Source organism: Thamnophis elegans, chromosome 5 (assembly GCF_009769535.1).
Source record: "Thamnophis elegans isolate rThaEle1 chromosome 5, rThaEle1.pri, whole genome shotgun sequence".
Classification (NCBI taxonomy): domain Eukaryota; kingdom Metazoa; phylum Chordata; class Lepidosauria; order Squamata; family Colubridae; genus Thamnophis; species Thamnophis elegans.
Genome location: NC_045545.1, coordinates 21,517,025 through 21,531,014, shown reverse-complemented (window position 1 = coordinate 21,531,014; position 13,990 = coordinate 21,517,025).

Genomic DNA, 13,990 nt, shown 5'->3' with positions numbered 1-13,990 from the left:
GATTCAGCACAGCCTGATTTAGCACGAGCAGCTGATTGGGGGTTGGATCTGCCTCCCTGAATACCATCTATCAGCAGTTCCAGGCTGCGGGGATCACCACTGCCCATTGCCAGGGTCGCTGCCCGTTGCTGCTGCAACCTACCACCGCCTCCGCGGATCACACTGTTTGCCTCTACGCATCCCATATTCAGCCTCTGCAGATCCCATTTTCAGCCTGTTCCAGGTGGCAGGAATAGGCAATGGTGATCATTTTACTTGAAGATATGTCCAAATGTTAGACTCTAAATAATTCAAAACTGTATGCAAGCAGGTTTTTTTTGAAAGCACCATTTTAGGAATGAACACATAACAGAATTTCATGAAAAGTTCTGAAGGACCGAAACAGTTTTGGCTTGCAAAAAACCAAATAAAAAAGAATATTTGCAAAGTACTTGTGGCCTACTAGCTTAAATCTCAATATAACTTTATATTCATAACTTTATATTCATAACTAACTGAATACCCATGCTCCGCTATGAAACTATGTGATCAGGCTTGATAAATCGGCAGCTTGAAAATTCATGAGTAGTTACCATCGACCTCTCCTCTCCCCTTCTGTCTCTCAAGCTTGCCCCACACAAGCCAGACTTATCTTATCACCTTCTCTCCCTCAGGTTTGCCCCACAGAAGCCCCACCTATCTTATCACCTTTTCTCCCTCAGGCTCCTCTCCAAATTCCCAGCCAGCAGGTTGGATGAGTTATGCGCAGGCCACGCCCTCATCCATGTCCAAGTTTTCAGGTTGAGATGGAGAGTAGAATGTCTAACTCCTTAGCATCAGAGCGTGCTAATAATAATATACAAAATACTAATGCTCTGATGGTCATTTTGGAAAATGCTTTGTTACTGAGCAACTAGAAGCGAGGAACATATGTGCCAAATTTCAAGTTTGAAGGTTTTACGATTCTGGAGATTTCATGATTCATGTGTGAGTATTTTTGTGTTTATATATATAGATTCCAAAACCACCTTGGCTGACATTCAGAAGCATGTGAAACAAATCTGGTTTATCAATATTTTGACACAACAGCTGGTTACAAAATATTTAAAGTCATAAGACTGGTTAAAATCATATGGCCACTTAAATCGGACAATTCAATGTTTTGTTTTCCAGATTAATGAATTCTAAGCAACATTCCATTTATCTTCTTCTAATGTTCTACTGAAATAGTCTTATGTCCTCTAGCCAGAGTTATTATGGTGCAATGAATTTTCTTGATACGTGGACAAACGCAGACTTAAACAATTTATCTCTTAACTACTTAATGTGCAGAAGAAGAATACTTAGAGTATATAGAGCTCTCATAATTCAAACCATTTAACTTATCTTCAAATTTAAAAATAAATAAAACCAACAGCAAAAGGACACTGGAGTTCTTTGTGAGCATTTTTACAATTTTTTCAATGGCAAAGATAACACTTAAATAGATACATATTGGTCTGCTTTTTTCCTGACCTTTTGCTAGAAAAATGCACATTCTTTGTATAAAACAGCTGAGGTTGACTCAGCATGTATAAAAGAAGGGACATGTCTGCTTTGCCAACAAAAAAGCGTTTTCCATGTGTAAATATATTTTATGATGTGTGAAACCCCATCTAATGAAAATTATTTCAGAACAAATTAAAATAATTATTGATTGAGTTTAACTGAAGACAGGGCTTTGTCCTGGAATGGTTAATAGGATCCTTTGTTTATTTATTTTGCAAAGGTAATTGATACAGTAAAACTCAGTTGGAAATGTTTGCTGGAAACCATAGTAATATTTGCAATGCCTTAGTTGTACTTCTGCTTGTTATTTCCATGCATTCTTAAAATGTTCCAGGCCTTGCAGATTGTATAATATCCAAATATTGTCTGTTAATTGGAGCAAAGTAGCGAAATTATACAATGCCTAGGCTAAAACCATCTAAACCAGTTGCTTTTGGATACAGTTTAAGGCAGGGTGTCCAGCCTTGACCACTTTAAGACTTGTGGACTCCCACACTGGCTTGGGGAGAATTCTAGGAATTGAAGCCCACAAATCTTAAAGCGGCTAAAATTGGATATCCCTGATTTAAGGTATTGATATTAACCTTTAAACTTCTAAATAACTGGGGAACTGATACTCTGAGATAATGTCTCAACTCAAATATGTCTGCTTGTTAAAATTAATTAGATGAGCTCAGGAATCTCCACAGGTATAGTAACCATTATGGCACTATGTTCTGCCCTAGGTCCCTAGGTCTTCTATATCTTCAGATAGAAAGGCAGTTAATAAAAAGTAATAGTGAAATAAACAATTTGCTTTAAAGCAAATATTTGCACACAGCAACATTAACCAACCTTCACTGATCATATAGACGTTTAATCTTTAAGTTTATACTTTTTAATCATGTATGTATGTATGTATGTATGTACGTATGTATGTATGTATGTTTCTGACAACCTAGCAGTTTGAAAGCATGTAAAAATGCAAGTAGAAAAAGAGGGACCACCTTTGGTGGGAAGGTAATAGTGTTCCATGCACCTTTGGTGTTTTGTCATGCTGGCTACATGACCACAGAGATGTCTTTGGATAGTGCTGGCTCTTCAGCTTTGAAACGAAGATGAGCACCACCCCCTAGAGTCAGGAACGACTAGCATATATGTGTAAGGGGAACCTTTACCTCTGTGTGTGTGTGTGTGTGTGTGTGTGTGTGTGTGTGTGTGTTCCAGCATAACTCTGGAGAGCCTCGAGCAATTTCAACCAAACCTGGTACACAGATGACTTACCCTCTGCAAACAAATACTGGGGGGGGGGGACACCCCTGATGTCTGTGTGTCTGTGTGTCTGTGTGCTCCGGCATAATTCTGGAATGCCTGGCCCGTTAAGGAGAGCGAGTGCGGCATCCTAGAGCAGCAATTGCTTGTGATGTCAATTCCTTCACAGCTTCCTTTGGAAAGCCAGTTGTGACATTTGCCCTTCAGTGGACCAATGGGGAAGTACCTGATGGATTTGGGGCAAAGTGTTAAGATCATAGACAGGGTGGGAAAAAGAAGCTCATGGGAAGGGGAAGGGAAAGGGCAGGATGATGGGCATGGGAGTAGGGGAAGAAAGGCCCTTCTCATTGGCTCCCTGTCATACAAACGCTTCGGGGTAAAGTGCCAAAATATTATATATATATATATGTGTGTGTGTGTGTGTGTGTGTGTGTGTGTGTCTGTCTGTGTGTGTCTGTGTCTGTGTCTGTGTGTCTGTGTGTCTGTGTGTGTCTGTGTGTCTGTGTGTCTGTATGTGTACACACACGCGCACACACACACACAAATACATAAAATTTTCTTTTTGTTGTTGTTAATCACCATGTGTATAAGGCCTGTAGAAAAGTACAATGTTAAATAGGGAAAAAAACAACATAAGTACAGTCTGAAATCTCCCACAAGCTTGGCAGGGCAAACAGATTGCCTATTTAAAAATCCCCACCCTTATTGGGAAAGATTCCCCTTCACTTCCTATTTGCTTTCTAAAGTTACAGTTCAGGACTTCAACCCATTTTTAAATTATTATTGATGGGCACATTTTTTCTAACATGTCCGGCCTAGGTTGTTATTTTTTCTCATTTTGTTCTTTTAAAGGAGAAGATGAGTGCACTTCCAAACAAAATGTTATGCTGGCCCATTTTTCTGATAGCTCAACAATTGTTGAATAGCGCTAAGGTTGGTAGAAAAATGATGATAGAATTGAAGTGCAAAAATTAGGCAAGTGACATAATCCCAAAGGGGAAATATATTCTATCAGTATCAAAAAATGTTAATCCATTAGAAAAGTAGGATTTTAAAGCTCTTAGCACTGCTTTTCCCAAATCTAATTATATTTGGGCTTCTCTCAGTGCAGAAAAACTGACACAAAGTTATGTAGCTGAGACTTCTGGCTAGCACAAGACTCTTCCCTAATAAGCACATTTGAAAAGGCCCAGATGTACTCAGATAAGGATGCCCTTGGCACTCGGCCCAAGGACAAGCTTATGGTCAGAACAAAGTGAGATTTAGGAATAAAAGGCAGTCATAGACACTTGCAATTTTGAGGGCTTCAGCATAAGTCATATCAGTGGTGGGTGTCAAAATTTTTTGGAACCTACTCTGTGGGTGTGGCATTGTTTGTGGGAGTGGCTTGCTGGCCATGTGACCTGGTGGGAGTGGCTTGCCGGCCCTGTGTTCTCTCTCTCTTTCTCTCTCTCTCTTTCCTTCCTTTTGTCTCTCTGTCCCTTTTTTCTTTTTTCTTTCATCTCTCTCTCACACACTCTTTTTCTTTCTTTTTTCTTTTTTCTTTATTTATTTCTTCCTTTCTTTCTTTTTCTCTCTCTCTCTCTCTGTGTGTCAGTGTGTGTGTGTGTGTCTGTGTCTGTGTGGCAGTGGTGGGTTTCAAAACAGTTTGGAACCTCTTCTGTAGGTGCGGCCTGCTTTCTGGGTCCACTGGTGGAACCTCTTCTAACCGGTTCGGTAGATTTGACGAACCGGTTCTACCGAATAGGTGTGAACTGGTAGGAACCCACCTCTGAGTCATATGGATAGAATGCTAGTCACTGGACTGGCTGGGGTGTTTTCTGCTGTCTTGACAAGGCCTCTGAAAGCAGAAGAAGCATGCTTTTGGTCATATTTCTTTTAAGCTTCTCTCAGTAATGTAAACTTTACAACAAACAAACTTATATATTGCATTGCCTATACTTCCTAAGTGAGGTTATTGTCTCTGAATCCTAAAAGAACCTTTTAGCTTGGCTGGATACCAATACCAAGACACAGACATTTACAGTTTAATTAGTTGTAAGAAGTGTCCCTCATGTTGCATTCAACAGTGTTCATTATTGTCTTCTTCCAAAATATTCCTTTGTTCTAGAACCAGCCTATATCTGCCTGCCTGCCTGCTTCTCTGTCTGTCTGTCTGTCTGTCTGTCTGTCTGTCTGTCTGTCTGTCTGTCTATCTATCTATCTATCTATCTATCTATCTATCTATCTATCTATCTATCTATCTATCTATCTATCTAAGGTGACCAGATTTTCAGATTGGAAAAGAGGGACACCCTTAACCGGGGGGGGGGCTTGATTAAAAAAAATTTTTTTGTCAAAAGGTCACCCCAGGACACTGAAACCAGCATAAATACGAATCTGTTGCCAAACAAAATTTTGATCACGTGACCATGAGGATGCTGCAATGGTCGCTAAGTGTGAAAAATGGTCGCAACGGTCGCTAAGTGTGAAAAATGGTCGCAACGGTCGCTAAGTGTGAAAAATGGTCATCAGTCACTTTTTTCAATGCCATTGTAACTTTGGTCACTAAATGTTTTCCCCCTCCTCGAGACTCCTCACTTCTTCCTTCATTCCTCTTGCTGATCTACCTTCACCTTATCTGTCTTCTGCTCTTTCCCTCTCTTCCTTCCTTCCTCCCTCCTTCCATCCTCTTCTTTCCTCACTCACTCCCTTCCTCCTTTTTTCTCTTCCTTCCTCCTTCCATTCTTTATACGATATAAAATTCAATGAGGGTGAAACACACCGGTTTGGCTCCCACTTTCAACAATCGAACAGAGAAGCGAAGAGGCAGGAGAGACGAAGCGGGAGCCAAGCCGGGCTAGAGTGTTGGGCTGAAGGAAGGAGGGATACACACACTCGTGTTCTCCCCCTTCCTCTCTCTCTCTCTCTCAAATGGCAAATCCGAGCCCGGTCCCATGCCTTCTCCCAACCCCCGCCCTGTTCTCTTAGCTCTCCTCTCCTATTATCGTGGAAGGCGTCTCATTGGGGAGGGGGAAGCAAGCCTTTTTCCATTTCAAGGAGCTGCCGCTCCTCCCCCCCACCTCTTAGAAGTCCAGCCAGCTGCCCGCCAAGCTCTCCGCGGAGACTCACCCAGAGTTTTCACCGCGATTTGCCTGGTGAGGGGAGGCGGCAGGTTAATGCAGACCAAATCCACAGTATAATAAATACAAGTATAATAAATACTTGTATTTATTATACTTGTATTTACTTCCTCCTCCTTCTCCTCGCTGCGATCTGGTTGCTTCCCTTCACATCTTTGGAACGGCTTGGCTCCTTTTTTTTTTTTTTAGGGCACCCCTCCGTTGGGAGGAGGTGGAGGATAGGCTCCAACTCTGCCCAGAGAAGGAGCCCGAGCGCTCCGGGGAAACGCGGCAAGCAAGCCAGCACTTCAAAGTCATGTTTCGCTGAATGACGGGCAAGTTCTAAACTGCCGGCATGACTTTGAAAGGGCTGGATTGCCTTCCGCGCGGGCCGACGTGGAAGGCAAGCGGCAAGCCAGCCCTTCAAACCTATGCCGGCACTTTAGCGTGCCCCTTGGCCGCCATTCAGCGAAGTATGTTTCGCTGAATGACGGGCAAGTTCTAAACTGCCGGCATGACTTTGAAAGGGCTGGATTGCCTTCCGCGCGGGCCGACGTGGAAGGCAAGCGGCAAGCCAGCCCTTCAAACCTATGCCGGCACTTTAGCGTGCCCCTTGGCCGCCATTCAGCGAAATATGTTTCGCTGAATGACGGGCAAGTTCTAAACTGCCGGCATGACTTTGAAAGGGCTGGATTGCCTTCCGCGCGGGCCGACGTGGAAGGCAAGCGGCAAGCCAGCCCTTCAAACCTATGCCGGCACTTTAGCGTGCCCCTTGGCCGCCATTCAGCGAAATATGTTTCGCTGAATGACGGGCAAGTTCTAAACTGCCGGCATGACTTTGAAAGGGCTGGATTGCCTTCCGCGCGGGCCGACGTGGAAGGCAAGCGGCAAGCCAGCCCTTCAAACCTATGCCGGCACTTTAGCGTGCCCCTTGGCCGCCATTCAGCGAAGTATGTTTCGCTGAATGACGGGCAAGTTCTAAACTGCCGGCATGACTTTGAAAGGGCTGGATTGCCTTCCGCACGGGCCGAAGTGGAAGGCAAGCGGCAAGCCAGCCCTTCAAACTCATGCTGGCACTTTAGCGTGCCCCTCAGCCGCCATTCAGCAAAACATCTTTCGCTGAATGGCGGGCGAGTTCTAAACTGCCGGCATGACTTTGAAAGGGCTGGATTGCCTTCCACGCGGGCCGAAGTGGAAGGCAAGCGGCAAGCCAACACTTCAAAGTCGTGCCGGCAGGCAGGGCTGGAGCGAGCGTGCTCCGTCCCGGTGGGTGCATGAGCGGAACACTTTTCCAGCGCTCCTGTGCCTGGAGAGCTCCCTCTGCATATGAGCCCGGGATCTGCCATTTGCGCTCCCTTGCTCTGCCTCGCCACCCGCCTTCCCTATCTAGGGACTCCTCCAGCAGAAATAGCAGAGTCGCGTCGAGCGCCGCTCTGCCTTTCTCTGTGCTCTTCCCGCCCGGATGCCCAGAGCCTCCCAGCCCGCCCGGCCCGGGGTGAGTCAGCTGCAGTGCAGCGGGTGGCGATCCCGCCACCCGCCCCCTCACTCGCCCCGCCCATCACTTACTCTGAGTTCGGAGAAGAAGCGGCGACCCCAGGTGGCACTTTTCGCAGAGGTTTTTCCACAGCTTGTCCGGAAGTGGAGCTGGAAAGGCGAGCTCACTCCCCGCTCACTCGCTACGCTACCCCGCCCATGCGAGCGGCAACGGATGGGCGGGGGACTCATGCGGCATGCTAAGCGGACTCCAGCCAATCAGTGAGCTGGCTGGGATGGAAAACTTTAAGCACGCCGCGTTTTCCATCCCAGCCAGCTCACTGATTGGCTGGAGTCCAGGCCAATCCAATCTGTGAGCGGCAGGCTGGGCTGGCTTAAATTTGTAGGTAGGAGGTAGGATAGAGAACAGAACGATGAGCCAGCCCAGCAAGCTAGCAGCTGATGGGCGGGAGCTGCGAGCGCCAAAAAAAGCGTGCTTTTTTAAAAAGCGGGCAGGACGCGGGAAAATGCATTGGAAAGCGGGTGTGTCCCGCCAAAAGCGGGATGTCTGGTCACCTTAAATCTATCATCTCTCCTTTTCCTTTTCCTTTGAACACCCGAATATCACTAAGTAAGTGAAGTTCCAGAGGTTAAGGATGAAAAGCTTAATTTCTCCAAGCTTCAGTTCCCTTGATATATTTAATACATTTCCCAGGAACCAAACTGTGCCCTGTCTCCAGATGATAAATTAGATATGCTTAAAACTTCCTTAGTTGCATCTGTATTAAAATAGGGCTACATCAAGATACACTGTATAAAAACTGCTAGCCTTTCTCACTAATGGAGGGAAGTCAGGTGACTGCAGTAGTATGAAACAAAAGCAGTGGAGAAATCACCACCGGGGTGGAGGGGGGCAGCAAATTTCATGCAATATAGTTTTCTGGGAAGTTAGGTATGGATGGTCAGCACTATAACTTGGTAGTGGGAAAGGGCCATTGTGATATGATGTGATGAACAAGAACCATAGATTAACTTGAAAATCCTGTTATTTTTCTTGGAAAAGATGCTGCATTAACCCAGAAAATGAGCCGAATAATAAGAAAGATAATGCCAAGGAGACCATCTATTGATGGGAGATATCACTGATGGGAGATCTTACCCTGGACCAGGACCCCTGGAAAAAAATCTTTATAAAATTCCTAGGAAAAGGTGTTACAAATAATCAAATAAGTTGGAAAGTTATTGTTTCCATAGTCCAATTCAAATCTTTTTCTTGGATTTATTTTTTCAATCATTACATATGTACTACACGATAATGGGTCAATTCTAAAATTCAGATAGCCCTGTTATTATTTTGCTAATAAAGAGAATATTTATTTGGTTTGCCAGAACAAAAGTTCTGTAGTATCCGATAATGACGTCCACTGCAGTTGAGATTATTTAGATATTCTTGCAATAAATTCTCAAACAAGACTGCTATAAGAGGATTGTAAAAGAAGCCAATGTTTGCTTATAAAGCTGTGATTATTTCTGAACAGTCTGCATGATAATTTTATACAGCCATGGGGGTGGTATAAGATTATTTTTCTCTCTCCCCATAAAGGAAATTTATGTGAAATATGAGCCAATACCATGTAAGCAACAGCAATAACCAGCTGCTTCCCATGCTGGTTTCTGAAGCACAATGTTCAGTCAATTGTGAAAAAACTCCTGACTCTACAGATATGATAACTTTGTTGAAATAAACAGAGACAAATGTGCAAATTACTATGATCCTATTATGATGAACAAGATATGCTATCCAAATTATAGGAAATATATTCCATGCATTCTTGTTTACAATATGCAATTGAGAAATAGGAGCCTGACTGCAAAGAAATTAAAAAAATGAGATGGACCAAACCTACTTATTATTTGTAGTTCAAACCCTGGAATGGTTACAAACAGGTAGATAACCCAGCTGCTTAAAAAGCAAGCCATGCTTTTATTTTGCAACACGCTGGTACTAATAAAGGAGGGGAGGACATGAATGTGGGTTGCTCTGCATGGAAAAATATTTGTGCTGATCCTCTAATGTGACTGGTAATATTGTAGCTGTACAAATTGCCATGTTGTATATAAAACAATTCATTGACATACAATTAGAAATGGCAGCATCCAAAACTCAGTAGGAGAACATTTCAGTTGTCAAACGCTTTTGTGCTTATCTCAAAATGGTCATCCTTGAACAAAATAATGAGAAAGAGGGCTCCATTACAAACAGCTGAAATTTAGCTCATGAAGAAATTCAGTTAGAGAGCAAGGCACTTGTCACATTAAAGGTGTTCCATAGCTATTCAAATGCAATAATGCATACCTAAATTCTGATTTGTCCCTCATTGTGAGCCACCGTTTCCTCCTTTCCTTCTTCCTCCCCAAACAAGACCTGCAGATGTACACAGGTAGTCCTTGACTTACAACCATTTGTTTAGTGACCATTCTTAGTAAATGGCTCGTAATTATGATAGTTGCAACTTCCTGGGTGGGGGTGGGTTCCAGCTGCTGCTACTGCCGGTTCGCTCAGGGACGCGCCGCGCGCATGTACTTGTGCAGTACTAAAAATGCTTCTGCGCATGCACAGATGCTAAAAATAAGATGGTGCCGCTGTAGGAGAATCGGTTTTGGGGCATGGCAGGCCTGGTTCGCTGCTGGTTCCAGTGTCCCAGACCGTCAATGTTGGGTTCAATTATGGTCATGTCTGGGATTACCTGTATAAAGAACTGTCCTCATGCATCAGATGAAATTGATAGTAATCCACAAAGGTTTAAGGGATAATACCAGTGTCAATCTTAAAATGTCACAAAGCTCTTCAAAAATGCAGGTACCCATTGCCAACACTATGCCTGCATCTGCTGGGCTCCTAATACTCCTCTTCATGTGGATTTAGATCTCTGCAACAGCTCCCTACCAACTTCTTACAACTATATTCTTTATGGTTTAATGACCACTGCCACAAACCTTAGGACACATCTTGAGATTGAAGACTTCTAAATCAAATAACTCCTGAATACAAACCATGTTTAAATGACCACCGTGAATGACATGCCAGCTAAGAACATGAGCCCAGCCCACTGACTTAATTTATGGCTCAGTGTGTTAGATAAACCCAGAAAATTAGGCTAATCTTGTAACGACTATTCATTTGAACACAGAGGAGCGTGTAATGCAAACATAACTATATATATATACTTCTGATCATTCTATCCCCAGAAGAATTTGTCTCAGCTATGAATAGCCTTAAACAAGCTATTAAATAGAATGGCAAGAAGGGAAGGATTTAAATTAATATAATTAGATTAAAATTAGTCAATTGCTGATTTCCATCTCTTTGATCCCACATACAATATGAGGATAATAGCACTAATTAATCTTCTAAAATTAGCATTCTAGAACACAGTTGAGCTGGGAAGAAGTAAAAATAGGAGTTGCATTTCTGAACTTCTCATACGTATCTTTGTTACTTGGCCCAGTATGATTATGTGTTTATGTAGTGTAATATTTTAATAGTGTTAGTGAAACTAATACATATTTTCAAATATATTTATAGTTCATCTATCACATCGCTGCACTCCTGGAAGAGAACTGTGTGACTGTAAGTCCTTCTTACATTCCATCTGGGCTGTCAAATTCCAAGTGCTCTTTAGGTTGTAGCAGAGATTTTGTAAATTTTTTGCTGCTATTGGATGGTTATGAAGATCTTTGCATCGAGATGTGGTCAGTTGGTTCCTTGTGTACACATATCCCTGTGTTGGAAGTTCAAACCCACCCCACTCCTAGACAAATGAAATATTTTAGGATATACTAAAAAGGCAGAATATTTTTCCCTAAAAGAGAAGTAGAGAAGAGAAAAGGTAGATAAAAGAGAAGAGAAACATGTTTTTAGGCAGGAAACTCACTCTTAAGAGCCCCCCCCACTTTGTCAATGGGCCATTGGGGCCTGGGTCAGTCTATTCTACTTAACAAAAGTAGTATTATCCATTTAGGATCTCACCACATGGCACCTGGGAAGAAGCAAAGCTCAACCAAACATAGCCTACAGAGGTGCCCCTGCATGATCCCATGGGAGTCTGACAACCGATCAGAATACAAGCTCAAGTTCAAAGCCCAGAGAGGGCACAAAATCAAGGACTTTCAGCATTCCTGCCCCTTTTTCTACTTCACCCAACATCTTAAAGCATGCGATCCCCATTTTCTGCTAAGGAGCTTAAGCCATGTGATCCTGTCCACCATTAAACTATCTTTCCAAGCAGCCTCCATGTTTCCAGTGTCTTTTTCCCCACTTGGAACTGAACCCAGAAGGACATTTCTTCCAACACTTGATATTTTAACACAATACAATAGCAGAGTTGGAAGGGACCTTGGAGATCTTCTAGTCCAACCCCCTGCCTAGGCAGGAAACCCTATACCATTCCAGACAAATGGCTATCCAACATCTTCTTAAAGACTTCCAGTATTGGGGCATTCACAACTTCTGGAGGCAAGCTGTTCCACTGATAAACCGTTCTAACTATCAGGAAATTTCTCCTCAGTTCTAACTTGCTTCTCTCCTTGATTAGTTTCCACCCATTGCTTCTTGTTCTACCCTCAGGTGCTTTGGAGAATAGTTTGACTGCCTCTTCTTTGTGGCAGCCCCTGAGATATTGGAACACTGCTATCATGTCTCCCCTAGTCCTTCTTTTCAATAAACTAGACATACCCAGTTCCTGCAACCGTTCTTCATATGTTTTAGTCTCCAGTCCCCTAATCCTCTGTGTTGCTCTTCTCTGCACTCTTTCTAGAGTCTTCACATCCTTTCTACATCGTGGCAACCAAAACTGAACGCAGTATTCCAAGTGTGGCCTTACCAAGGCATTATAAAGTGTATTAACACTTCACGTGATCTTGATTCTATCCCTCTGTTTATGTAGCCTAGAACTGTGTTGGCTTTTTTGGCAGCTGCTGCACACTGCTGGCTCCTATTTAAATGGTTGTCCACTAGGACTCCAAGATCCCTCTCACAGTTACTACTATTGAGCAAGGTACCACCTATACTGTATCTGTGCATTTCGTTTTTCTTGCCTAAATGTAAAACCTTACTCTTTTCATCATTGAATTTCATTTTATTAGATAGTGCCCAATGTTCAAGTTTGTCAAGATCCTTCTGTATCTTGAGCCTATCTTCTGGAGTGTTGGCTATTCCTGCCAGCTTGGTGTCATCTGCAAATTTGATGAGTTCCCCATTTATTCCCTCATCCAAATCATTGATGAAGATGTTGAAGAGTACTGGGCCCAAAACAGAGCCATTCACTTCCATTGCTGTCCCTTCCTGTGAGAGTTATGTGGGAAAGAACATGGGAGATGAGGCAAAGAGATGCTCCCAAGGGGATTGGCAAGTAAGAGACAGAATATTCCCCAACTGCATAATGGGTGGGGCAAGAGGCTCAAAGGAGTCTTTCTCTAATTTCCTAGGCTATAAAAGACACGTGGGGAAAGGGGAGAATTGTATTGTATTATATTTATTAGTTTGTCAAACATGTACAAGATAGCAGGTGTAAATATAAACATTGATATGAACGAAAGAAATGAATACAAATAAATGGGGACAGTAGGACAGGGACATTAGGCATGCTGGTGTGCTTATGCAAGTACTTTCATTCTTGCATGATTCTATCAACATAGCTTTATAATAAAGTAGAATTGGCTCCTCTGGTTGTGATTCTTATATAGTTTGTAGTACAAGGTTGATATCTTCCTCCATAAAGGTTCATGAAAAGATATTGCTTGCAAATCTGTACTGGATGAGTTGGATAGACAATTCCTACTCAGAGAAGGAGGTCTTCTAAGCACCTCTGAGTCAAACCATGTAGAGCTTTATGGATCCAAACCAGCACTTTCAGTTGCATTCTAAAATCCTAACCCATGCAGCAATTGTCGCTTGGATTCACTAATATAAAGTCATATCTGCCATGCCTGTACATCACACAAAACCATAATATATTTTGCTAGTTTTTGATTTAGTGTGCTATCCTGTAAACTCAGTCACAATTAATAAACCATGGTTTAGGATTGAGATTGTTACGTCAGCTGAGCAAGTTTAGCCTAACATAATTTATTATAAACACAGATTTTCTTTCTATATGTAAATTGACTTCCCCTATATCATCAAATCATATTGCAAGTGAAGAAGATGAAAGTGAGATTGGCTGGGCGGAATATTCACTGATTAAGAAAGGAATATATGCAGAGGTGGTATTCTGCCAGTTCGGACCAGTTCGCTCAAAACAGTAGCGGAAATCGTGGGTGTCCCCGCCCACCTGGGTGCTATGCCAACCCAGTTAGGCACTTTTTTTAGCCAAAGCACATGTGCGGAAAGCACGCTCACATTTGCGACCTGGTAGGGAAGGTAAGTGAATACCACCCCTGAATATATTGTTCAAACTAAGAAACATTAGAGTAAGCAGGTGTGTCATAGCATCTAATCAACCTGGGTTGATCTCAAAAAGCTAAGCAGGTCAGGCTTGGTTAGGCTACTGTTGTGACTCAGCAGAAGTTTGCTGTGAGTTGAGTTGAGTCGGGATGCAGGAGTAACAATACAGCTCGGGCTCGTTAGTGTCGTCTTC